Consider the following 27,120-nt stretch of genomic DNA (forward strand, 5'->3'; position numbering starts at 1 on the left):
TTTAAGGCAGTGCACAATGGCATAAGCTGGATACATAAACTAAATATTGATCCCCCTCACTTTGATTTTTATTCTTGGCGCATTGATGTTTACAGTGCTTATCAACCTGTGATGTTAATCTCACTACTTGTCTCATTCAGTATGTTGATGCTGAAAAGGTACACCATGTCCATCTTGTTTTTCATTAAATGTGAGGAATCTTTGTCCTTACCAGTAAGCATTGGATGTCCCCCACCAGTATCTGTCTTGTTAAGTTGAAAAGATTTTCTCATTTAATTATTTATTTTTTAGATTTAACAGTTGTAGGCAACTATAGTCCAGACAGAGTAGCAGTTAGGAATGTTGTACTTCCTGCCAGTAGTAATGAGTTATGAATTTCTTGGAATGTGACCTTGTATTGCTGCTAGTTTAGAACTGTTGAAATGCATGTCCTGTGCTGTGTATGTAATCTATTCTTTCAGTAATTAAAACTTTGGAGTACTTTTCTTTAGAGTGAAATGTTGAGAGTTTGCATTTTCTGTAATTTACAGTCATTACACTGTACAGTTCCATGACTGTGGTGGTGGTGCTGCGGTAGCGTTGTCGCCTCACAGTAAGACACTGTCCAGTTCGATTCTTAGCTAGAGCGTCTTCTGCATGGAGACATGCGTGAATGGGCGTACCTTTGTTGAAGGTTGTGCGTCAGAGCTGGCAACTTGGTACATAAAAATCAACTGCCAATCATTAGCGGACCGGAGTTCCGCTGTGGCGACCCCTAACAGGGAAAAGCCGAAAGACGCAACAACAACACTGTACAGTTCCATGCTCTCATTAGCACCCTTCTGCTGTGTTTATTCTTCACCTGGCGTGGGTTACTAAAAAGAAAAATATAGCTACATTTTTTATGCAGTGGTGAAGCGCGCTTTGTGTTTTCCTCAGATTACCTTTACCCACATATAGTAACACTGTCCATTACCCACCCTAGAGTCAACTTTTTTTTACCCCCTTTTTGTGTGGGACACAGGCAAGATCCCTGCCTTAATATAATTTTCCTGAAGTAAAGCTTTTTACTTTAAATCCCCTTTTGTTCACTCACACCACTTTATATAACAGGATTATGAGCAGGCCACTGAACTCTACTAGAGCAAAGCTCAAGAGGTGAATCTTGGCATCCATGTCAAGAACACCTAGTAAAGTTTTTTTTAACGCACCTTTATTGAATTATCTCTTGTGACGTAGGCAAATTTGCATTTATACAAAAGTAATCAAAGTGTATTAAATTAATATTTACAAACATTATACTTCACATATATTGCGATATATAACCTAAGCAACACTGCAAAAATTATTCGGTTCCTGTCCCTTTTAAACAAGAAACAGCTTTATTAGACCATCACTTACGACATAAGCAGTCATACATTTATATAAATGAAGACAAACCACACTGACACAATCCTAATTGCAAGCATTTTACATCACAAGGCATACCGACACACTCCCAGTTGCAAACATTTTACGTCACTTATAATCTACCAGTCATTTTCAGTTCCTAATAAAGAGTTTTCATCAGAGGTCATATCGTAATCCCTTGTAGTGCATGAAGCTTTTTCTGTACTACTAGTTACAGGTTAAAAAAAACAGAATGCTCTAAATGTTTTGCCAGTTTTCAAAGCAGAAGAGCACTTGGCAAACACTGTCAGGCAGTAACATGTTCTTTTATGTTACACAAAGTCAAGAACTCATTACTGGCACAAACAGCAGGCAGAAACAAATTTGTTTTCTATACTGGCACTGTGGTGTTCTAGTCAGTGCTGGCAGGTTCAATTGCCTAGCATGATACTGAAGTAGGGGGATGCGTGACCTTTAAGATCTGGTTTCTCGTTGTATATGCACTTAACTGATTTGTCTTTTTCCTGCCTGGTTTCGCTGTTGAGGCAACTTGTCAGAGAGGAACGCATCAACTTTAATTTTGCCTCCTATCCTTCATATATCCTTCTAACTAACCTTATTGTTGCATCATCACTTAGGATCCCCATCTCTTTCTCTTTGCCTGTACACTCCATCATTCCCTGACAGGGAAGGCAGTCTTTAGCCTGCAGTCAAAATGTTTTTTTGGCCTTTCCCCATTCTATTACCGTTCCCTCTCTAGTTACTTGTTCCCAATGCCTTGGTTCTTTTTCCAGTTTTCTCCAGTAAATTCCCTCTCTAGTTACTTGTTCCCAATGCCTTGGTTCTTTTTCCAGTTTTCTCCAGTAAATTCCAGCCCCTTATTGCCATTCTGTGTACCCCTAATTGCAGGCATCCCCATCAACAAAATCTCCTTTCTCCATTCTCATTCTACTAATTAATGAGTAAAATATTCTGCATGACTGTTATTCTCAAGTATCTCCATCCAAAATTCCACTCTGTCCTTATTTCTTAAATTTCATCCCTGCTAAATCATCAGCCCTTTTCCACTTTGAATTATTGTATAGCTTTTCTGTTTTTTATATATAAATGAGCCTTAACTGTGTACTTGTAAGATATCCCTTCAGATCAGATCATTCTAAATCACCTTGTCCTAATGGAAGGATCAACTTGTTTAGTCCCACTTGGTCCTTGCCCTCTTCCAATATTTCAGATAAATCCCTTTAACTCTTTATTACTGTCCACAGCTTCTCCTTTGGATGATAAAATATGCCTGACTTGTGTATAAAACTAAAGGGACTAAAACATTTTCACTGCTTGTATCTCATTATTCATATCCAAAAAGTAGAGCTCCCAGTTTCTCAACTTTTAGACCACTTTTTTAGTCTTTTCCCACATATCCTTAGCTGCCATAACAGAATCCATACTCCTAAATACTTCATTTTTATCATGTCCCCGGAAAGACTTGAAACTGTCTCAAAATGTTCCACAACACTTAATGTCCTTTTCTGGATTTATCAGGTACAAAATAATATCTGCAAATCAAATAAAGCCAACTTTTCTTTATTACCTTACATCTTTATTTATCTGGGTCCCTTATTTTATTTGCCAGTGGCTCTAAATATAAAGCAAATAACAATGGGGAAAGATGACATCCCTGTCTGGTTCCCCTGTTCAAATGCAGCTTATCCAAGAGGAACCATCCCACTCAGAATTAAAGTTGAACAGGAGTTGAAAATGGGTGTTTACTGGTTGCTTTGTTGACTATGGTTGCCCACCTGGGAAAGAAAAGCCTACTTTCAGTGGAGGCCCAGAGAAAAAAAAAAAACTCCAAACAATGAGAATCAAAATATATAAGGCAATCTGTTAATGCATATAGTTCTAAGGCAAACACTACAGTCATGGTCTAATATGTTGGGTTATAATGAAACACTGTATTAGTTTATTATGTTTATATTCTTAATGGTTTGCTGTAGAAAATTCTAAGGAAGCATAACCTTAATATAAACATTTTTGATAGTGGTATTTATAGATTTATCCAACATTAAAATAGTGTACAGAATGGAAGGAAAGGAGGTAGAGTAGGGAAAAAGAATGTGAAAGTAAGAATAGGTGGTATGGATAGAAGGGAAAATGGTAATTTAGGGAAGTTAGAGGAAAAGGAGACATTTGTGGAAAAATGGGGTGCAGTGGTACAGCTGTGCAAGCAACTTGTGGTTTGCTCTTGGTGGATTTATAAGGTAGTTGCCAAGGTTCCATATTATCCTGTTGAAGTACATATGTGCAGCCAGGAGTCAGTCATATGTTTTAGTTGGGTTTGAAGACTTAATTCCTCTATTTGTTCTAATGGAAGTGGTGAAGTATTCCAAAGTTTGGTAACATAAATGGAATACTTAGCATCTCCTGCAGTATTGCTTTTTTTAAATGATCAGAAGGAATCCCTGGACTGTAACTCTCCAGAGAGTGAATACTGCTGAAGGATTCTTTTTAGGGAGATGCAGTTATTGGGGCTGTAAATAAAATTATGAATTGTGATCAGCTGGGTGTAGGTTTGGTCTTGTGCATAGCTCTCACCCTGGAAACCTCAAAAGTCTGAACAAAGGTCCTTGGAAAAATAGGTACAACTAGCCACATATCTGTACACTAATTAACATAAAATTTGCATGCATAATTGTGTAGCCCCACCTACTCCCGTGGAATTGTGGGATAACAGCTAACATTCAGACGCAATCTGAAGAGAAGACAAAATATTAAACACAAAATATAACCATAACAGCAGTGTTTTATTTATATTAACATTTGAAATTGTCAAACTTTGAACTTGTGAAAAAACACTAAAATACAAATTTTCTTTTATAAAAATAAACTGCTACACTCACTCAAAGAACCTCAAAGACGGTGATTGGTGCATGAATGGTTAGGCTTAAAAAGGCTTATAGTAAATACTAGATCTGAAGTTGTTTTCATTTGCTCTTCAACCTGTGGGACATGGATCTGGGACAGATCCGACTCTGCCGCATTTCTCCAGTATCGGATCCAAGCTCCTCGCCTAGCCATAATGCCTCTTGTCTCCTTCCTCCCTTCAGATCTCATTTGCCGCACTTGCTGCAAGCATCTTGGTCTGCTGCTCCAGGCTTTTTTTGGGCAAGAGTGTTTAAATTAGTAACTTAAATTCTCTTTCTGTCTAAAAATCTCCTTCTATCCTTTTCATATCATCTCCCCTTTCACGTTTAGGCATCTGTTTTTAATCTTTCCTTTGCTGTCTTACCTCTAAGTAGTGTGTGTGTGTGTGTGTGTGTGTGTGTGTGTGCGTTTGGGCCTCTCTCACTTGTGCGTCAGAGATACCAAAACCAGGCTTCCGCAAGTGCACAGTGTGTGGCCATAGGCTTTCCCAAGCTGATGGCCACATTCTGTGTGTTGTTTTCTTAGGGGTTCCTCATCTTAATTCCTGCTGTTCGATTTGCCTGGGGTTCAATCCCCCGCGCATTGATCAACAGGAGAAATAAACTTATACTTAAGGGCCTTCTCCCTTTACCAACTACAGGGGCCCAGGCTACCACTTCTACTCCTGCCTTCTGTCTCTGCCCCGGCCTCTGGGACTCAACCTCCTGCTAAGAGGACTGAGGACGGAGAGAAGCACATGCACAGGGACAGGCTGAGGAACCGGTCTCCTGATGGCTCTTCCTCAGCTGAACCACCAGCTAAGCTGCGATTGGCTCCTAGCACTAGCTCCCCTGACTCCTTTCTCCTTGTTTCTCCTCGGAGCTGTTCCCTGGCATTGACGTCACCTCATTGCCTGTCTATGCTGGTATCGGTGGCCTTTTAATCCAGATCCATCCACAGCCTTTCCTAAGTCGAGGTTGACAAGATGATGCAGAGATTTATCTTCACTCAGATACAGATGGAAGTCTTGCCTGCCCCCTCTCCCTCCGGAGTGAGGGGCATGCAGTCCGCCTTCATCCCGATCACTCCTCCTCCGATCTGACTTCCTGACTTTGGAGTCCTCGAATCCGAGGACTTTCGGCTTCGAGGGGTTGGGGCCGATGGTACCATGTACTTCAAAGCTGACTGTTACCTTGAGCGGGTCGGCTCCGAGAAACTCGGAGCCGTAGCCTTGGCGCCAGATCCGAGGGGGTGGTTCCAGCTCTGAGTTTTTTAGAGCAGAGCCTTCCAGTCAGAGTCTCAGCGGCTAGAGGTTCAGCTTCAGCTTCCCCGTTGATGCACATATTACAGACCTGATCGTAGTACCAGCTCAGGGGGTTCATTCTCCTGACTTTGACTTGGTGGAGATGGTTCTCTCGATCCCAACGAGACCCTTGACGATCTCATCCTCTGAATCCGTCCTGGCTCCCTCTGTTTCTGGTCCTGATTCTACCATCCTGCCACCTCAGGGACAGCCTGCTGCCTCTCTGCCCCAGGGAGTTCCCACATAGGAGCAGCTAGATGTTTTCAAGTCCTCCCCAGAGACCTCCCCAGGAGGTTCCTCGAAAACACACGTGTAAAAGGAGGCACTTAGACTCCCCGCTAGAGTCTCTCACATATTAACCCCAGAGGATGTCTAATTTGGAGACATGATAGAGATCCTGTGACAGCATGGGGTGTGGTCTGTCCAAAAACCCAACCTTGACTAGTTGGTGTTCCTGGAGGCATTTGGCGCATGACTCTCTACTTCCTGGGAGTCCCTTCCCACAGATCCTCTGGTTGATCTTGTAACATCTCGGGCATAGGAGGAGCCTGACATGGTGGAGCCTATCCCCAAACACCCCGATTAAGTCCTCAGCTCCCCTACCAACAAACCACACTGGTCAAAGGGACCCCTATCGATGCCATGGTGGTGGCGGCGGCAGCGGCCATGAAGAAGGGCACAGGAGAGCTCCACAGTCCATCTGCCGGACCAAGAGTCTAGGACCTTGGACCATTTCGGGAAGCAGGCCTACGCTTCGGCAACATTTTCTGTACGCATGATGAATTACATGGCGCACACAGGCTTCAGCGAGACTTACTGAAAGAGGTCGCCGAGTCTACCCCAGAGTCCATGTCGGTGGAGGGATAGGATGATTTTCTCCCCTCAAATGGCCACCCTCACCTCCATTGCCAGTACCGTTATGCGGCTTCTCTCTCATGCTACTGAGGGTGCCGCCAGAGCAGGTTTTGCCATCAGGCAGCATTCCTGACTCCAACTTTGTACTGTCTCGGAGCCCTTCAAGGCGTCATTTACAAATGGCCCCATGTGATGGTTTCACTCTTTTTGGAAAGACGGTATGCAATACACTGGTCCAGAGCAAGAAGGACGGGAAGATCGGAATCCTCTTTTCAACCCCTCAAAAATCCTTCTCCAGGAATCAGCGGGAGGGTAAGAAGATGTGGCTCCGGAAGTCTCGGGGTTATTCCCAGGATGCTTGGGACTCGCCTTCTCCCAGAGACAGAGGGGGATTTGACAGATGCTGCCCTCATGGCAAAGGGGGCCCGAGGAGCCAAGGGTATCTGGACTTGTTCTCAGACAGGCCTGCACAGCAGCCCTGAAGGGTTGCCCGGCTGCTTTTCTCTGGAGGCAGTGTAGGGTCTACTATCTCTACACCCAACTGCCTGGGAGTCTATCACAGACGATCAGTGGGTGCTACTAATCCTATCCAGAGGATATTCAATCCCCTTTCTTTGAAGGCCAGTTCCAGCCAAATGCCTACCCGGATGTTCCACCCACGCAGAGGGAGGCAGCAGCACAGGAGATTTCCAATCTGCTAGAAAAATGAGTCATCCAGCCTGTCCTCCCAGACCAGTCCGGATTAGGCATCTCTTCCAGGTTGTTTAGTGCCAATGAAAACGGGGGACTTGAGGCTAATTCTGTATCTGTCTACCCTGAATCTGTCAGTTGCCAAGATGAAATTCCAGATGGTCACATTCCAATCTGTCTTGCCTTTCCTGCAGGAGAATGACTGGATGTGCTTAGTAGACCTTCAAGATGCTTATTATCACATCAGAATGGAGAGATGCTCTCGGAGGTTTCTCGTCTTCTGGCTGAGAGACAGTCAATACCAGTTCAGAGTGCTACCCTTTGGTCTCGCCACAGCCTCCAGGGTGTTCACCAAAGTGATGGTGGTGGTAGCAGCTCACCCAAGGCCGCAGGGCTTCCATGTCTTTCCCTACCTGGACGGTTGGCTCTTTTCCACCCCCTCCAGGCATTGATTCTGCCAAGCCAGGGATTTCCTTATCCAAACCACCCACAAGTTGGTCATCAACCTCAGTCTCAACAAATCCCTACTAGAACCGGTTCAAGTTCTGGACTTCATTGTAGCCTGGTTGGACACCATTCAGACCAAGTTTTTTTCTGACACCCGACAGACTTCAGTCCCTCAAACTTAATTTTTTGCACATTTTTCAAGTTCCATCTCCTCCAGCGGAGTTTGTTTTAAGGGTGTTGGGGTCCATAGAGGCTACGATCACCCTCATTCCCACAGCTAGGTTGTACATGAGGGTGCTGCAGTGGACTCTGGCAGTCCAGTGTTTATTTCTAGATCTACCACTGTCGCATCCTGCTGGTCTGTTGCAAGCATGCACAGATTCTCTTCTCTGGTGGATTCAGTCCCCAGAACTTCTTTGTGGTCACCAGTTTATTCTTCCCATCCCTCTGTCCATGGTTACCACGGATGCCTCTCTACTCAGGTTGGGGGCATTGCTTGGGAAGGACAGTTGAAGGCACGTGGTCTTCCCTGGAGACCCAATTGCATATCAACGTCCTGGAGATGAGGGCAATGCTGTTCGCGTGGCAAGCTCTTCATGCCCATCTTCCCCTAGGGACGATTGCCATCCAGACATGTCAGTAATCTGGTACATCAGCAAACAGGGGGAAACCAGGTCTTACCCCCCCCCTTTGTCTTGAAACCATGAGATTGTGGGAGTGGGCAATCTCCAACGGCCATTTTCTGGTAGCAACACACATTCTGGGGAGGTCTAACATTCTAGCGGACAGGCTCCGCGGGTCTATCCTGATGCCTTATGAGTGGTCTCTGAATCCTTCAGTAGCGAAACAGATCTTTCTAAAGTGGGGTCAGCCTTGCTGCAATCTCGTCGCTTGTCCTTCCAGTGCGAAGTGCAGTGAGTTTTTCGCTCTGATCCACCCTCCAGGGGAGTCCACCCAGAGACACTCTGGTTCATGTCTTCTCTATACTTATCCTCCACTTCTCCTGATTCCAAAGCTCATTCAGAAAGTGCAACGCCTGGGGAGCTCAGTCATCCTTATTGACCCCTTCTGCCCTAGCCAAGTATGGTTCCCTTCTTTGTGTTCTCATGTAGTGTGTCCTCCCTGGACATTGGGTGCGGTTCCGGATCTGATTTCACATCCCTCAGGGATTCCACATCCAGATCTGTCCAGTCTGAAGCTCACCGCTTGGCTGACCCAGTTCCTATGATAGGACTCCATGCTTTCTTCTCCAGTTAAGATTTTAGTAGCAGCTCATAGATCTTCCACGAGGAAGGTTTATTCGAATAAGTAGAAGCGTTTCTCAATTTGGGCATCTCATTGGGACTTGGATCCCTTCACTGCTCCGATTCCTGTTATCTTGCAGTTTCTGGCAGGCATTTATCAACAGGGTGCCAGTTTCTCTATGGTTAAAGTTAAGCTGGCGGCTATTTCTTATTTCCGCATAGGGGATAATTTAGCTTCTCTGTCCTCTTCTAAGCTCTGTAAAACTTTTCTCAAGGGTACTTTCCTTCTTAAGCCACCAGTAAAGGACCCTATGCCCCCTTGGGACCTTACTTTGGTCCTTCAAGCCTTGGTTTCTTCCCCCTTTGAACCTGCTGCTTCAGTGGATCTACAGTTCCTATCTTGGAAAACAGACTTTTTCATTATTACTTCAGCTAAGAGTGTCGGAGTTTCAGCCCTTATCGATTAAGTCCCCTTACATGATCTTCCATAAAGACAGGATATCTTTGTGCGCTAATCCTTTCTTTCTACCTGAAGTGGCCCCAGAAGCAAACATTAACCAGGTCATCAACCTTTCCTGTCTTCTTTCTGAACTTTCAAACTAAGGGAGAGTATAAATTGCACCTGCTGGATGTTCATAGACCATTACGGTTTTGCTTACACAGAACAAAGGCCTTTTGCAAGTCTGATCAACTTTTTGTTTCCTGCTCTAAGCCCTTTTTAGGAAAACCTGTGTCAGAGGTCACCATTGCTCGTTGGATTTCTCATTGTATACTCTTTGCGTATACAGCCAAAGGAGTGTCTCCACCAGGTCAAGTTAAGGCACATTCTACTAGGTCTTTGGCCACTTCAGCTGTTTTTTGGTCCAGAGTTTCCTTGGATGACATTTGCTCTGTGGCTGCCTGAGCATCTTCACATATTTTCATCTCCCATTACAAGTTGGATCTTCTCCCCAGAAGTAGGGCATCCTTTGACTCCTCTGTGTTACGGAGTATCCTTCCATGAGGGCCTCCCAGGTGTTTGGTAGCTGGGGACTCTGTCCCACAGGTTGAAGAGCAAATGAAGACAACAGCTTCAGCTAAAGAAGTTATGTGCTCATCATAACATTCCATCTGAATTGTTCTTCATTTGTCTTCAACCATCCCTCCCTTCTCCCCCCCCCTGCCTTTTATGAGCTGTGTGGTGGTCTGGCTGGAAAAGACATGGCTCGCTCTTTTGCATAAATGTTTATTCCTTCCTGTTGTGCCATGGGATAAGATGCGTCAGGCTGGGTTGCTATGGCAGGCAGCAAACTCTATCTGAAAGGAGGAAGGAGACAAGGGGGCACTGTGGGTAGGGGAGGAGCTTGGAGCTCAGATGTTAGAGAAATGCGGCAGAGTCAGATCTGTCCCAGATCTGTGTCCCACAGGTTGAAAACAAATGAAGAACAACTCAGATGAAACGTTATAGTGAATACATAACTTATTTTTTCTTAACAGCACAGTTTAAAAAAAGGTTCTGAAATTCAGCATCAACTGTTCCATCTGTATCAGAACCTTTAGAACAAAAGTCATCACTTTTACACAAGGTTCCCCTTTGCATGCTTGCAACACTGAACTGCAACCTGTCAATTTCCTTCTGTCTATCAGAAATATCTTGATGCAAAGCATTCCCAAAATTCCCATTCGACTGTTAACTGTAGTATCCAAACTGGAACACAAAGCTGAGAATCTGGAATTGTGGCTACCAACCATGGGAATGTAGAGAAGCTAACAGTCGAGGATTATGGTGAATCGAAAAATAAGTATGGAGTGCTTGTGCAATATGACAGCTATGTTGGGGGATGGAAAATAGACTGAAGTGGGCTGCAAAAGTAAAGAAAAAGAGAAAGGCAATGTGGTTGGTTTGAGAAAAGACCGCTATTGTGAACAAAGGGAAAAAAATGCAAAGAATTGGAGGAACAAACAGGAGGAACAGTGGGTCACAGATGCTAGTAACAAATTAGCAAAATGTGGAGGGATGATCAAGGAAAAAAATGGAAAAGAGGCTGGTATCAGGTATAAAGTAAAAAAAAATGAGGCATTTTTCAGGAATATTAGAGGTGGAAAAATCTGGGCGGTAGAAGAGATGAACTGCTATAAAAAGTTCCAAAGTCTAAGGAGGCCAAGGAATCAACTAGAGAATATTATATTAATGCTCTCCGCTGGAATTTACTAAGGAAAGGGAGAGAGCAGATTACCAGCCTGAGTTTACAGGACATGTAATGGAGATGGATGAGATAAGCTAATCATGGGAGCAGAGGTGAAGTGGTGATTTGATCACCAAGGGAGAATAATGCAGAAACATCTGATGGGAAGCTCTCAGGTTCACCCAAACACTTGCTGGACTTCTGTCTTAGCAGAGCTCTTTAATAGGCTTCTAAGAGAATGGAAAGTCACAATTAACTGGAAACAAGAAATTGTGGTAACTGTCTGCAAAGATGCACAAGTAGCAGTGGAGGAAAATATAGAACAATGAGCCTGAATTCAGTCGGGGTTAAAATGATAAAGGCACACTGCAAGTCTAATTTTGAGCAGTTCCTGAAACAAAATGGTCGGCTTGGTGGATTTTAGCATAGATTTATGCTTGGAAAATACAGTCAGACTGGCGTGATCCAGTTTTATGACTGAGTTACTCAGAGGTGGACAAGAATAATCGTGTCTGTGCGATTGTCTAGTTTTTAGCAAAAATTTTTCTCACACTGCGGGTTTCTTCTAAAGTTGGGGGTTAGGAGTGGGCAGCAAATTGTGCAGGCAGGGAAACAAATTGTTAGAAGGCAGATGGTGCTGTTGAACAGAGCTCTTACAGGAACAGAGGTAAAGAAGTGGTATTCGTCAGGACTTGTCTAAAGTCCATTTAATCTGCTCACCTCTGATGTCAAATAAGACATGAAAAGCTGACTTAAACTTTATAGATAATAGCAAATTTGGGCTTGATATCCAATGAGGGTTAGCTTTGCTATGGAACTAAAGATTATGGGAAATATGAGAAATGGCAGCTGTAACCCTTCTTAAATGCATGGTGATGCACTTATTTGGAGTAAAGAAGCTGGAGAAGGACTAAAATCTGGGGCTGATTATTATAAAAAAGCCTTGTTTGTCAAGATCGCAAGAGATGACAATATAAGGGCAAGGCTAATATTGGGATTACATCTAGGACTGCTGAGATAAGTGTTATCCACCTATGTAGTGCATTATTGGTACTTGTAAGATCACAGCTTGGTATGGTGTGCAGTTTTGGATAAGCCTAAGGTGGAGAAAGTGACTCCACAGAAATGCAGACTGTACAAAGAAACCCAATTAAAAGTTAACCAAGGTGGAAGAGGTGAGGGAATGTGTTATGTGACTGGATTTTTAGGGATCTTGAACTGTTTTCTAAAAAGAAAAGCTAGTCAAGGGAAGCATGGTACAGATGCACATGGCAATATATGATGAGAACAGGCTGGATAGGAAGGACTGTTGAGTAATTAGGAGGTATGACAACCAGATTAAGAGAAGACATTTCAATCCAGAAGTTATGCAATAATTGTTCATAGAAAGGGTGGTAAGGCAGAATATATATCCAGTATTAATAGTAGAGGGCAAGGCAACTGAAGTATTTAAAAAGTATGGGATGCTGGGATACCTGTACTTGAGGTGAGAGCCCAATGCTAACTTAATAGATTAAAAGACAAGACAGATTTAGACTATCTTTTTTTCTAGTACCTTTTTAATTTCTGTTATGTCATTTCCTGTATTGTTAAAGAGGAGAGATCTGCAGCAATCCCATGTAAAAGACTAATATTCATGGGCAATAGTTTATAGGCAAATACTAGGCAAGCTCCCCTTCTGGGCCATTTTAAGATTAGTCAGTTCGTTAGTCAGTTAACCATTATGCCAACCCCAACTTATCATCTAAATGTGAAGATGATGCAAAGGTAGAAACCTGTGTTTTAAATTGTTTGTACAGAAGAATACAGACCACAATAATAAAAACTAGGATCCAGGTGGTGAAGCTCTTTCTGCATTAATTTTTAGGATCAGTCCTCAGTAGTACATAATTAAGTGGTGATGCAAATGGAGTAGAGGGGAATGTATGCTTACCTGATGTAAAAAGTTATTTTCCAGCCGGCTAACTGTACTACTGAATTCCCTAAGGACTTGAATAGTGGCAAAATAATAAAGATTAAAAAACATTTTTTCTACAGCTGAGTTGTTAATGTAGGTGGGGTTAGTAGAATACAAAAAAACACTGCAAACTTGGAGCAGTTTAGAGGGAATGCAAAATAACACAATTTGTGACAGTTTAAACTAAGCTCAAAAAGTAATGCACCAAGTCAGGAAAAACAGAGATAGGTGCGGTTAGCTTAATAATGTCCTATAATCCTGTTCCTTCTCTACATCCTGAATCCAGATATCACCATCTGATAGTTCCATTTCCAATCAGGCTATACCAATGTTTCTGTGCAGATTAATTCATGCTGGCTGCTTGCATGATCGCATCTCTTAAGCAAAGAGCAGCAGCAGTCCCAGGACAACAGGAAAGCACAACAATAACCTGTGCTGCATTATCATTTTAGCTAACTAAAGACCACGGACCGTATTGCATGTCTGACTATGGAACAGAAGTAAAATTGCAGAACTGTTCCCAGGAAGCTTGAACTTAAACCTTTCTTGCCCTGCCTCTTACAGCAGAACACAGCACTACAAATATCATACAGTTCCTTTGCTAAGAAAAAATATTTTAAATAAACACTAAACCTGACAGAAAGAGAGCAGCGCAGTAATCCGATTCCGACGTGACATCCCCATTTCCCCACAATTGCTGCAGTCTACAGAGTGCAGAGAATTTCTAATAGGCAGTAGGCATTAGCAGTTAACACATTTCATTAAGGCATACGTACATATGCGCTTTTTTTTTTTTTTTTTTTTTAACTTATCTTCAGCCAGAGGTCAAGCTGCCAACCGGACTTAGTTACATACTATACTGTAGCAGAAGTTAACTTGTTGGCAGAGGCAGAAGGTTGAACAACTTGAAGCTTGACTGCTTGAAAGTTAAAATTGTAAAAAAATAGCGCCATTTGCTCGCTGCTGTGGCTGTGCTTGTAGCCTGTGCTGCTATTCCAAGTCTCCTGACTCCAGGGTCAGGTGGTAATGGTGGTAAACCCACCATGCTTCTCCCTGTTTCTGTCCAGATGTTACTGTATCCGTTAGATATGTCCGATGAAGTTTGCAGTGAAAACCTTGCAGTTGAAAATAAATAAAGCAGTCCCATGTCAGTGACTTCTGAGAGAGTTTCCAACAGGCTATTTAAAAAAAAAAAAAGTCAGAATCAAAGGGGGGCACTCGTGAGTTTGTGGCACCCCATTATTTTGCCCTCAAAACCAGCAAATACCAAGGAATTTGGTATGTTTGAGAGACATTATGGTGTGGTTTTAACCAACCTGTTTACTTTTAAGTTGAGACCATGGTGAGTCCAGAGTCCTCTGAGAGGTTTGTAGCAAACACTGCTACTTTGCTGTCACATGCCTCTAACTTTGTTTGCTGTGCAAGTTTGTAAATATCACTGATGCAATACAAGAGTGTGGGAAGGAGGTAGGACTAGACAGGTATCGATTAGTCATGGGTTTGACTGGTTGAGAAGTCACAATTTTTATGGCTTTTTTGATGACTTGTATGTGATGCTGAAATTTCAGATTTCCACCTGTAGGTAAGCACCACTGTTGTAGAAGAGTAAAGCACTTGATCTGAAGTAGGAGATTCATTTGTCTGCAACCTGTGGGTTATGGATGCGATATCGGATCCGAACCGGCATGGTTTACCGGCTATGGATCCAAGCTCTCAGCTCCTCACCTCATCCATAATGCCCTGCTCTACCCTCATGACCTCAGATCTCGTTTGCCGCGCATGGTGACCGGATTGTTTTTCAAGCTCTCCAGCTAAGTGATAGTTTCAAGTATTTAAATTGTAAAATTTAAGATTTTTTTTTGGTTATTTGTGTGAAAGTGTAGGTTTCCCCTTTGGTATATTTACTTTTTTTAGTGTTTAATCTAAAAGTTATATCCCTCCCCTCGCTGTTAGCGTAGTGTGTGTGTGTTGGGCCTGTGAGTGATTTTGTGTTTTCTTTAGTTACTTTTTTAGTTATAGTAACTACTGTTGTAGATTGGGATGTCTGAGCAACCCAAGTCTATTTTTTCTAAATGCTCCGAGTGTGGCCATAAGCTTTCCCCAGCTGATGGCCACACTCGGTGTGTTAGATGCCTGGGGGTTGAACACCTCACATCTGGATGTTCCATTTGTGCAGGGTTCAACCACAGGGCATTGAAGGAGCGGAGGTCCAAGCTTGTTTTGGCGGGCCTTTTACCGCCGGACTTGGCTCCGACCTCCGCTCCTTCGGGAGTAACCGTACCCTCAGTTATTCCTTCTGCGGCTCCCCCTCCTCCTCCTGGGACTCAACCTCCCGTTTCTGGTTCGGAGGAGAGGGATGCTAAGAAAAGGGACCGGAGGGAGAAGCACCATAAGCGGCGGGCCGAGACCTCTGTTTCAGCCCCGCCAGCCAAGCGGGCTTCTCCCCCGGCTCCATTGTCGGCTCCATTGTCGGCTCGGTCTCCTCCTCCTTGGCTCCGGTCTCCAGTGTGTTTTTCACCGGGACCTGAGGAGGAGGAGACCCGATCTCCGTCGAGGCTATCGAGGAGGCACTCCAGGCCTACCTCGGTAGCCTCGTCGAGATCTACGTATAGCCTTTCAGATGCTGATCTGGACCGGATGATGAGAAGGTTCATCCAGGCCCAGATGCAGATGGGAGTGCTCTTGCCTCCCCCCCCCTCTGGGGGGGAGCTCAACACCCTTTTTCAAACCGATTGCTCCTTCTCCGACCCGCTACCCGGGTTCGGAGCAGTTGGAGCCGAGCAGCTTCGGAGCCGGGGGTGGGTCGGCGCCGATAGTACTTTGTACTTCGGATCCGACCCTGCCCTCGAGTGCATCGGATCCGACCTCTCGGAGCCTGGATCCGAGCCTTGGATCCGGGGGGATCAGTGCTCCTTCGGCGCCGTCAGTGTCGGAGCGCACTGTCCCTTCGGATCCGAGCGCTTCGGCGCCGGCTCCGATCCACTCTTCGGATCCGAGGGGGAGCCGATTGTCGGATCCTTTGGTCGCGGTCGGCTCCCCTTTGGCGTTTGATGTAGTGGAGAGGGCCCTGTTGAGGGTCTCCGGACCCCCGGCACTTGTTTCGGCTCCGCCCCGCGCTCCTCTGCACTGGGTCAGGCTTCCACCATCCGGCCCTTGGGACAGCCCGCTTGTGCCCCAAGCTGCTCCCCTGAACAGGTTGCTGCTTGCAGGAGTCCTCTGACAGCCCCCAGAGGATGTTCCTCGCAAGCATACGTGCAAAGGAGGCACATTGACTCCCCGAGTCTCTCACGGAAGACACGGACTTGGAGGAAGGGAAGGCTCCCCACGGTCACCCCCCGAGGATGTCTCATTTGGGGACATCATGGAAATGCTCCGTATAAGGGGGGGGTGGTCTGCCCCCAAGTCTTCCTCGGACGAGTCCGTGTTCTGGAGGCATTTGAAGTGGGCCCGTCTACCTCTTGGGTGTCCCCTCCTGCCGACCCCCTGGTGGACCTCATTACCACCAGGGCGTGGAAGGAACCGGACACCGTGGAGCCAATCCCTAAGAGGCCCGATAGGATCCTCAGCCCACCGTCCGACCGTGCCCATTGGAGTAAGGGGCCTCCGGTAGATGCCATGTTGACGGCGGCGGCCACCAAGAGGGAACTTGCTCAGGAGAGTCCCTCAGTCCATCCCCCGAGCAAGGAGTCTCGGATGATGGACCACTTGGAGAAGCGGATGTTTAGTTCAGCGACCTTCTCGGTAAGGGTGCTGAACTACCTGGCACACGTCATTAGGATGCAGCGAGATCTCATTAAAGAATACGCTGCATCTCCCCCAGAGTCCATGTCGGAGGAGGACAAAATGCTGCACTCCACCCGCATGGCCACTCTTAGATCAGTTACTAATACCTCTATGCGGCTACTCTCCCATGCTACGGAAGGCGCCGCTAGAGCCGCAGGGGCAGGCCTAGTCACTAGACGTCAGGCCTGGCTCCGTCACTGCGATTTTTCTGAGCCCTTCAAAGCGTCATTTGCGAACGCCTTTGATGGTTCTGCCCTCTTTGGCAAAACCGTTCGCGACACTTTGACCCAGAGTGAGAAGGACGGGAAGACGCTGTCTGCCGTCGGAATCCGCTTCTCTGCACCCCAGAGGCCCTACTCTAGGAACCAAAAGGGTCAGAAGAAGATGTGGTTCCGGAAGTCGCAGCAATCCCAGCCTGCTCCGGACAACCAGTCCTTCCGTGGCAGAGGAGGACAGGGAGGACGCCGCCCTAGAGGAAGAGGGGCTCCCAGGAACTTCGGGTCCAGAGAACCTTTCTCTGAACGGCCCGCGCAGCAACCCTGAGGGGTTGCCCGGCTGCTCCACTCTGGAGGCAGTCGGGGACGCTGGGCACCTAGCGGCTTGGGAGTCCATAACATCAGACCGCTGGGTTCTCCAAATCATATCCAGAGGATACTGCATCCCTTTTCATCACTTACCAAAGTTGAAGTCCCTCCCAGATGTTCCACCCGGTCAATGGGAGGCCGCTTTGGCAGAAATTGGCCATCTGCTAAAGAAAAGAGCCATCCAGCCCGTCCCCCCAGACCAGATCGGATCAGGGTTCTACTCCAGGTTCTTTTTAGTGCCAAAAAAGACGGGGGAACTAAGACCAATTCTAGACCTTTCTGTCTTGAACCTGGCAGTCCCCAAGGAAAAATTCCGAATGGTCACTCTGCAATCTATTCTCCCCCTTCTGGGAGAAGATCACTGGATGTGTTCTATAGACCTCAAAGATGCGTACTACCACATCCTGATGGACAGGCGCTCCAGGAGGTTCCTCCGCTTCTGGCTGGGAACCAGTCACTACCAGTTCCGGGTCCTTCCCTTTGGTCTCACCACAGCCCCCAGGGTGTTCACCAAAGTATTAGCAGTGGTAGCGGCCCACCTGAGGCTTCAGGGGGTGCAGGTCTTCCCCTACCTGGACGACTGGCTTCTTACCGCCCCAACAAGGCATCTACTACTAGTGGCGCGAGACTCCTTTCTCCATCTTGCTACCTTTCTGGGCATTACAATAAATACAAAGAAATACAACCTGGCGCCCACACAGCTCTTAGATTTTATAGGGGCCAGGTTAGACACAAGGACTTTAAAAGCCTTCCTCACTGCGGACAGAGTTCAAAATCTGCAGCTCCAGGTGCGGGCCATTCTCCACTCAAGTTCTGTTCCGGCGGAGTTGGTCCTGAGGGCTCTAGGGTCCATGGCGTCTGCTAGAGCACTTCTTCCTCTTGCCAGGCTCAATATGCGCATCCTCCAGTGGACTCTTAGTACAATGGTCATACCTTGCTCTCCCTATGCATCATCCCATTGCGATCAGCAAGGCTTGCAAGCGGTCCCTCCTGTGGTGGATTCACTCCCCAGATCTCCACGGAGGCCGCCCATTTTGTGCTTCTCCCTCTCGCCACGGTGACCACGGACGCCTCCCGCCTCGGGTGGGGGGGGGCATTTTGCGGGCCGGACCGTCCAAGGCACGTGGAACGATTCAGAGACCTTACTGCATATCAGCGTTCTAGAGATGAGAGCAGTGCTCTTAGCGTTGCTAGCACTTCAGGACTTTCTTCCCTTGGGAACAATTGCGATTCAATCGGACAACATGTCTGTTGTCTGGTACATCAACAAGCAAGGGGGAACAAGGTCTTACCCCCTTTGTCGAGAAGCCATGAGAGTTTGGGAATGGGCAATCTCCACCAACCGCTTTCTAATAGCAACGCACATTCCGGGTCGGTCCAACATCCTGGCGGACAAGCTCAGTCGCACCATTCTGACCCCTTACGAGTGGTGTCTCAATTTTCAAGTAGCGGAACGCATATTCGCATGGTGGGGAACTCCTTCATGCGATCTTTTTGCCTCTCCCTCAAACACCAAGTGCGACAGTTTTTTCGCTCTGATACCCCCTCCAGGAGGTTCTCCAAGAGACGCTCTGGTGCATGCTTGGCCACCCGGTCTTCTGTACGCTTATCCACCCTTGCCTCTGATGCTCCAAGTTCTTCAGAAAGCCTCTCAGGTGGGTTGCAGAATGATTCTCATTGCTCCGTTTTGGCCTCGACAGATCTGGTTCCCCTTTCTAAGGTCTCACTCGGTGAATCCTCCTTGGATTCTAGATCCCATTCCGGATCTGATATCCCACCCATCCTGCATATCTCCTCCGAACCTGGACAACCTGAAGCTGACCGCTTGGCTGCTCCAGTTCCACTCTTGATCAGGACTCCCGGTATTTCGTCACCTGTTAAGGCTATCCTGGTGGCAGCTCATAAACCGTCCACTAGGAAAGTTTACCGCAGCAAGTGGAAGCGGTTTTCTTTGTGGGCGGAGCGGCAAGGCCTGAATCCCTTCACGGTTCCTCTCCCTTTAGTGCTTGACTTTCTAACCACTCTTTTTAACGATGGTGCCAGCAGTTCCACAGTCAAAGTACAACTGGCGGCAATTTCTCATTATCACATTGGTCATGACTCTAGTCCACTCATGTCAGCCAAGTTGTGTAAAATTTTCCTTAAAGGTACTTTCCTTCTCAGGCCCCCTGTGAAACAAGCGGTTCCTCCTTGGGATCTCTCCTTAGTTCTCCAGGCTTTGACCGCCCCCCCCCCCCCCCCTTCGAACCAGCGGCTACGGTGGATCTCAAATTCTTGTCTTTCAAGACAGCCTTTTTGGTAGCCATTACATCGGCCAAGAGAGTTTCAGAGCTCCAAGCATTATCAGCTAAACCTCCTTACTTGGTATTTCATCCGGACCGTGTTTACCTCAGGACCAACCCGTCCTTTCTTCCTAAAGTAGCTTCTGAAGCAAACATTAATCAATCCATTAACCTCCCTGTTTTCTTTCCTAAATATGAAAACAAAGGTGAATACAAGCTTCACTCCTTAGATGTTCACAGGCAACTTAGATTTTATCTAAACAGAACGGCTGGTCATAGGCAATCCGACCAGTTGTTTATTTCCTTTGCTAAATTTAATTTGGGCAAGCCAATTTCTAAAGTTTCTCTGTCTCGCTGGATTTCACAAGTGTATCTTATTGGCTTATCAAGCTTCAGGAAGGCCCGCACCGGAGGGTGTACACGCCCATTCAACCCGGTCAGTATCTACCTCGGCAGCCTTTAAGGCTAGGATTCCTCTAGATGATATTTGTGCAGCAGCCACGTGGGCTTCATCTCATACTTTTATTTCCCACTATAAGTTGGATCTTGCATCTAGGGTAGAGCATCATTTGGCTCGGTGCTCGGAATATCCTTCCATGATGGCCGCCCAAGATTCAGGTAGCTGGGGACTCTGTCCCACAGGTTGCAGACAAATGAATCTCCTACTTCAGATTTAGAAGTTATGTACTCACCATAACGTTCCATCTGAGTAGGTGTATTCATTTGTCTGCAACCATCCCGCCCTCCTATTCCCCTGGCCTTTCAGTTTCCTGCATATTATGTGTTACCCTTTTCAGGGTGTTCTTGCTGTTGGCAAACTCGATCTGAGGCCATGAGGGTAGAGCAGGGCATTATGGGTGAGGGGAGGAGCTGAGAGCTTGGATCCATAGCTGGTAAACCATGCCGGTTCGGATCCGATATCGGATCCATAACCCACAGGTTGCAGACAAATGAATACACCTACTCAGATGGAACGTTATGGTGAGTACATAACTTCTAATTATGGCACATGCAACCAGAGTTCATTTAGCAGTCGGGTACTTAATGGCACTGGTAGAGGAGGATGGGTGTGCCCACCCTTGTGGGAGGGTAAGGTGGTGTAGGACCTATGCAACCCCACTTCTTGGTGGAGAGGCAGAATTGCAGTGGACATTCTGGTGCTCAGGTTTTTGGGTCACCAAATCAGCAGCTGCTGGTCATACTCATTAGCAAGTGCACATGAGTGTGCAGTCCATGGAAAGGTACTGCAAATATCAGTGGTGATTGCTGGTAGCTGTACGTCTTGGACCAACAGTTACAGTCCCTAGATTCCATTGATTCCCTCTACTAGGACAGGAATTTTGTCGGTGGTTGGGACAGATCATAGATGATTATTTCCCCTTTATTGTCCTGGTGATAAAGCAAGGAGCAGACCATAGATGCTCTTCACTTGGTTTGGGGAGTACATGGGAGAAGTTGAAAGTTAATGGGTCCTGATCGGGCAGTATTTGATGAAAGCATGGAAGTATAAAACGAATTGCTGGCACTGTTTGCTTTCGTGACCTTCAGCTAGGAGTGCTCAGAATAGCCACAGACTGTGTATGCCACTTTGATGTGATACATCAGCAGGAAAGAGGGCACTCATTCTTTCCCATTATGCAGATTGGTAGTTAGAGTCTCGATCATAACCATTAGCTTTAGGCATTCATCTTTTAACAAGGTACATTCCTAGCTAAAGAAGTACCTCTGCAGACTGCTTAAGCTGTGACATTGACAGCACAGTACAAATGAATTTTGATCAGTAGTGTGTGTGCAGAGATGCTACAGCTGGAATTCCTAAGATGAATCTTTTTTTACAACAAAAGATGTCGCCATCACCTTTTTCATTTTGGTGAACCATTCCAAAGAGGCGAAGGCAAGCACTGTGTCTTCCTTAAAGTAAGACCAGGTTCAGTTTTATACCTTTTCTGCTTTTCTCCTTTTCTCTTGATCTGAAAGATCCTAGGAGAGGTAAAGGAGGACAGGGTACATACAGCTCATTCTCACAGCAGTGGTAGGTGTTGTTCTCCAAGCTCCTCTACTTCTACGTGCTTGTACAGGTAGATCTGTTGACTCTTCTCTGGGGAGAGAGCTCTGTCACCTTTCTCAAAGCCTTTGGACTCTGGGCTTGTGGATCTCAGGCTAGAGCTCCAGAGGCGCTTATTTTCACGGTAAGTGTTAAGCACCATACATAAAGCCAAGAGATGTACTACAAAATTCTTTGAGGGAAGAGAAGGCATTCTGATTTTGATGCGACAACCAGGGTATCGATATCGCATCTGAAAGCATGCCAGTGATTTTCCAGTACCTATTACATGTCTTTGACAAAGGGTTGACATATTAGTCTGTTCATCTTATAGCAGCATCAGTTTGCCTCCCTGTTAGACCTACCAGTTTTGACCAGTTCCACAGTTAGCCTCTTCCTGGGAGTGTCACTACACCGTAGACCTTTTCAGAGCCCTACCCCCTCCAACCTTGGTACTTGAACATTGCAATAGAGAGTATGCCTCTTCCACCCTTTGAACAATCCATTTCAACTGGATTTAAGTTCATTTCCTGGTAAATACTTCTATGATGTCAGACCTTCAGGCTTAATGTGCTAGAAACCATACTCAGTCATTTATCAGGATAGGGTTCTCTTGTAGCCAATTTTTCTTTTTGGCCTGAAGTAATTTATGAGCTCTCTGTGCATTAGTCCATGTACTCACCTGTATCAGCAAAAAGGAGTATGTTTTGCAATTTGTAGATGTGCACAAACAACCAAGATATCTTACCAGCAGAATCAGAGAGCTCAGGAAAGTAGATCAGTTCCTCATTTCCTTCATGCCATTGAAGCAAGAGAGACCAGTATCCAAACAGACCCTCTGTGAATGTGTGGTTAATTTTGTTTTGTTAAAATTACCACTGAAGCCTTCTTCAACAGTGTTTCAGTGCAGCATGTGTGAGGCACCCATCTGGTCTTTCATGCATATCTTTTCCAAACACTGTGTTCTTCTAGATGGGGTTACTCCATAACAACCACACTAAAAGAAACTGTCTTGCTTCCTCCATTATTCTGGTGTATAGCTTCTACATTTTTCATGCTAGTCTCTGAAGAACAAAGAGTTGTGTGAGAAGTCACCATAGCAGCAGAGAGATCACTTCTGCAGAAGGTAGTTCCCCCTTTCATCTCCTTGTTGTGATCCTGCCCCCCTTTCAGCTGAAGAGGACAGGTATGATTACTTTATGTTGGCTGAATCCTAGGTAGCCAGTAAATGTTTAGGGATAGTGACCCTTCATTTATGTAGGTACACACAAACCTCCCTTGTAGGAAAAATGCCTCTGTGGACCTTCCCTTCAAGGTACTTCTTGGGATAAATGGTAATCCTGTAGTTTCTGTTGTGTTTTCCATGTCTTACTCCCATCTGTTGTAGAAGGGTTTCCTCTGGGTGGAGATTACCTTAAATTTCTCCTATGCCTTTCTCAGTAGCAGTGAATCTTCTTATTTGTCTGCATCTTCCCAAATGCCACAAATTAAGTTGGTGGCATGGGTTACACTTGCTTTTCAACTAAAATAGTCATTGAGGAAGTAATCAGATTGGAGTTGAGGGCTCTTTAATGTTTTGGTATTCTAGCAAGAAGAAATTTTCATTTGCCGTGGAAGTCCCATGTTATGAAAGACTGAAGCACTAATACATCTGTTTGAAAATTTGCTGTTAAGGTAGGTTCCCAATAAAACTGTACTTTTATATATGTGCAAGATACTTATTTTGGAGATTATCACCACAGTAGTATTCTTTCTTAAGATTTTGCCGAGTGTGATGAACAAATGTCTGGACTGATATTCAGTTTTCTTGGCTATCCTTGCAACTGTAACTGCTCCTTAGCAGAAGTCAAGCTATCATGTGGCATATAATGAAAGAGTTTTATTCTTTTCTCCAACTAGTTTTTCAACAAAGAAATGATTAGTTTATTTTATTGTATTGTCAGGTCTCTTACAGCTAACTTCCAGAATAAAATAAGTACCCAGTACAAGAAGCCAGCCCCACCCGAACTGATTATATGGTCTGATATTCTGACCATTTTGATGGAAGGTCTGTTAGATAGATTTTCCAAGTCAGGAGTTATGGAGAGTAGCCCTTCCTTGGAAGAGATAGGGCCACCACCTGAGCCCAGTGTATTACTGGTCTCATCCACTACAATCTCTAGCTTTTGGTTACAGAAGATTCATAGAGAAATGTCATGACCTTCACAAAGTTAATTATTGACCCATGCACCCCTTTTTCATGGTCACACAGTAGGCAGCTGAAGTCTGAGGGAATCGGATCCTGTGCGCAGCTTAATGCCTCCTAACCTTAATCCTCTGTCCTAACTGCCAGACAAATGGAGGAGGAAGGGACTGCGCACTGCCGTGCAATTGAGTGCCCTAGTAGGATAGATAATTTCAACAATTTTTCCCTTAAATACAGCTGTAGTACATTAGTGTAGTCCTCATCTTTAGTACATTTCTGGTCTAAGAAATATTGCTAGTGAGCTGTGACCTTTTAAACCACCAACCAAAAACCCCATCAGAAATACCCATCTACAGAGCACCTCCTAGATCAGTCTTGAAAGCACTCCTTTTGTGATAACAGTTCTTCAAACCTAACATTATGGACAGTTGGACTACCCTTGGTTCTTCTCCCAGCCTTGTTGACTTAGGTCTCCTGAAGTATTGTGACAACTGCCTCATGTCCACTGGCAGCCCTCTACTAATAACTCCCCCTAGTACTAAGTGCGAGAGATGTATCTGCACCAAGAATCTTGAATCCCTGTTCTCTCACACTCAAAAAAAAAAAAAAAAAAAAAGTAATACTGAACAGGTTGTCAACTCATCCACCACTACTCATGCACATAGTACCACTAATTGTACACATATTACCCATCCAACACATGCCACAGCATATGCAGAGGTTTTCTCAAAAAAAAAAAAAAAAACTTACCGAAACATCAGAGACCTAAAAAACAAAAGACTGCTATAACACAGTTCCAACAACACCCAAGACACACAGCAGTGTCTCACCTACCAAGCCCTTAAGGTGTAACACCCAAAAAACTAATTTTCTTGTCATTGGAGACATCATAGTAAGACACACGGATGGCCCCCTCACCTAGTTAGATAAGGAGAAAGTCATGGTCAGCTGCCTGTCCTGTGCCAGAATAGTCAGATCACACATGCACTCATGTCTTTCAGCAACATGTACCATTATGACTCTGTCGTAGCTTATATTTAAGTGAACGACCTGAGACATACCTCGCTTGACTATATGAAGAGCAACATGGTTGAGTTCTGAGTATGTGTCCCAGACAGGTATGTCCCTAGCCTTGAGCTACATATTACACTCACCTAGAATGATGCCACAGTATAAACAAAAATGATCGATTTCAATAATTGGCTTAATTTTTGTGCCATTCAAAGGGGTACAGTTTGTCAGCCAGGGATGACATGGTCGCTGCTTTGCCAGAGACTGTTTGCACCTGGCACCAGTAGTCTTTCGGCTGCTGGCAAAAGCTCTTGACTCCCCTATAGTGCCTTTTTTAGACAAGGTCTCAAAAACAATATCTCTGACATCAAAATTGCCAACCATAACAAAATAAGGGTTATGCTTCTAAACACTAGGAGCTTAAACCAAAAACTGCACACCCTGGAACACTACTATCACTGAAGGATGTAGTGTCCACTTCTATCACTGGAGTAAGTAGATGTCTGTACAGTCACAGAAACCTGGTTCAATGCCTCTGAGAGTGCCCTGGCCTTACAAGGCTACAGTGCCTTCCACACCTTCAGACTGCAAAATGAACGTTTAAGAACCAAAGGAGGTGGTGTTTCTGTCTATATTAGAGATAAATTCACCTCCCAACTAGTTAGACTGGACAACTCCCTGGAGTTACTCCACTTTCAAATTACTGTGTTTAACACCTTCATTTAAGTTATAGTTAGTTATTGATCCTCCTCCATGGATCATGATGCGCAGGAGTCCTATTTGACCAAACTGGAGTCAGTTCAAATATTGCCAAAACTCTGGGCATGGGGGGAATTTCAATTATACCACTATCAACTGGGAAACCTGCTCTAGCCCTAACTCACTAGCGCAAAAGTTCCTTGACTTTAACTCAAATGCCTTGGAACAAATTGTTTAAAGCCTGTCTATGATATTACATTGGGATGAAACAGCTAGACTTGAAATGACCTCCAGGTCAATAGCCTAGTAACCTCCTATGATCCCATGCTGTGCACCCTTGACTACATGAAGCGACCCATCAACTGCTTAGAGCTTTAATCCTCTGCACAAGCTACCAGATGTAAATTCTTGTTTTTTTTTTTATCCTAGTTGTCATAATCTCATATGAGGAATTCGTGTTTAGACCTCCCTACAAAAGTCTTTAAACACTGGGAGTAAGGAGAAAGACCACAAAGTTGGACTAGCAACTTTTTCATGCACTGATTCCCAAGAACAGTAAGAATTTCTGTAACAAATCATGGCCCTTTTGCAGGTAGTAAACAGAAGCTCATCAGTACAAATTAAAGAAGGCATTTGAAAAGAAATGGGTTTGCCATCTTGACAGAGAGCAAGGGAAGCAGCAAGGCAAAGGGAAAGGTGAAGTCTTCTCCTGCCCAAGAGCCTTGATTGCCGTAGTGGCTGTTTTTTCCATCACCCTACCCCCTTTCCCCTGCCCCTCATCTTAGGCAGCAGGACTGATCCATTTAAGAGAGAAGTGAGTCAGACTAACTAAAGCCAATTGTGTCAGACAGCTACATAGTAGAGTTTATTTTAGTATCCCCATTACGGGGTTGCCATAAATGAAGCCTGCTCCTGTTGGATGGGAATGGATTTTACTTTTTCTTATTGCTGAGAAAGCCAGACCTTTGAGTCCAGTTCTGGACCTCTCCATGTTGAGTAGATTCCTGAACATCAAGAGATTAAGGATGCTGGTACTTGAGAGTTTGCCTTCCTTGCTTGTGCAAGGGTTGAGTTGTATCACTGTCAGACATGGACCCAAAATCACATACTTGTATGTTCCAGTCCACTAAAAAGCATATGTTAGGTATTCCTTCAAATACATAATTGGATGATCAGCATTTGTTTACTTGCCTAGCATTCGGTCTCTCCACTGCATTTGTGGGTCTTCAGTAAATGCCTGGCCCTAGTGTCCACATATTTGCTTCATCTGGGCTACATTGTGGATTGAAACTGACCCCACCCTACTAATAGAGTAGTGTGTTGGAGCATTACAGGAGAAGGGCATACACCTTATTCCACCTCGTGTTCACTTAAATTGTCATATATTCATATAGTTCAGTATTGGGCAAATGTCCTGAACTACAGGACAAGGAAGATGCGCTGAAGAAACACTGAGGGGGCTGGATTTGTAAACTGACCCTGATTGCCCTTGGGGTTGGTAATAATGCTGTTGGGTGTGGCTACGTCATAGTAGCTCCATTAAAGATGCACCCAGAGACTCAGACATGCATATTGGTATGCTTTGCTTACAATCCATCCGCT

General features: G+C 45.2%; 1 protein-coding gene across 1 annotated transcript in view; it reads left to right on the forward strand.

Moving 5' to 3' along the window:
- Positions 1-27,120, forward strand: part of TNKS2 (tankyrase 2) — a gene marked incomplete in the record, with an annotated part of 1,900,381 nt that overhangs the window by 1,792,752 nt on the left and 80,509 nt on the right.

The sequence above is a fragment of the Protopterus annectens genome, chromosome 14.part0, assembly GCF_019279795.1.
Source record: "Protopterus annectens isolate FY-2018-M chromosome 14.part0, PAN1.0, whole genome shotgun sequence".
In the NCBI taxonomy this organism is placed as follows: domain Eukaryota; kingdom Metazoa; phylum Chordata; order Ceratodontiformes; family Protopteridae; genus Protopterus; species Protopterus annectens.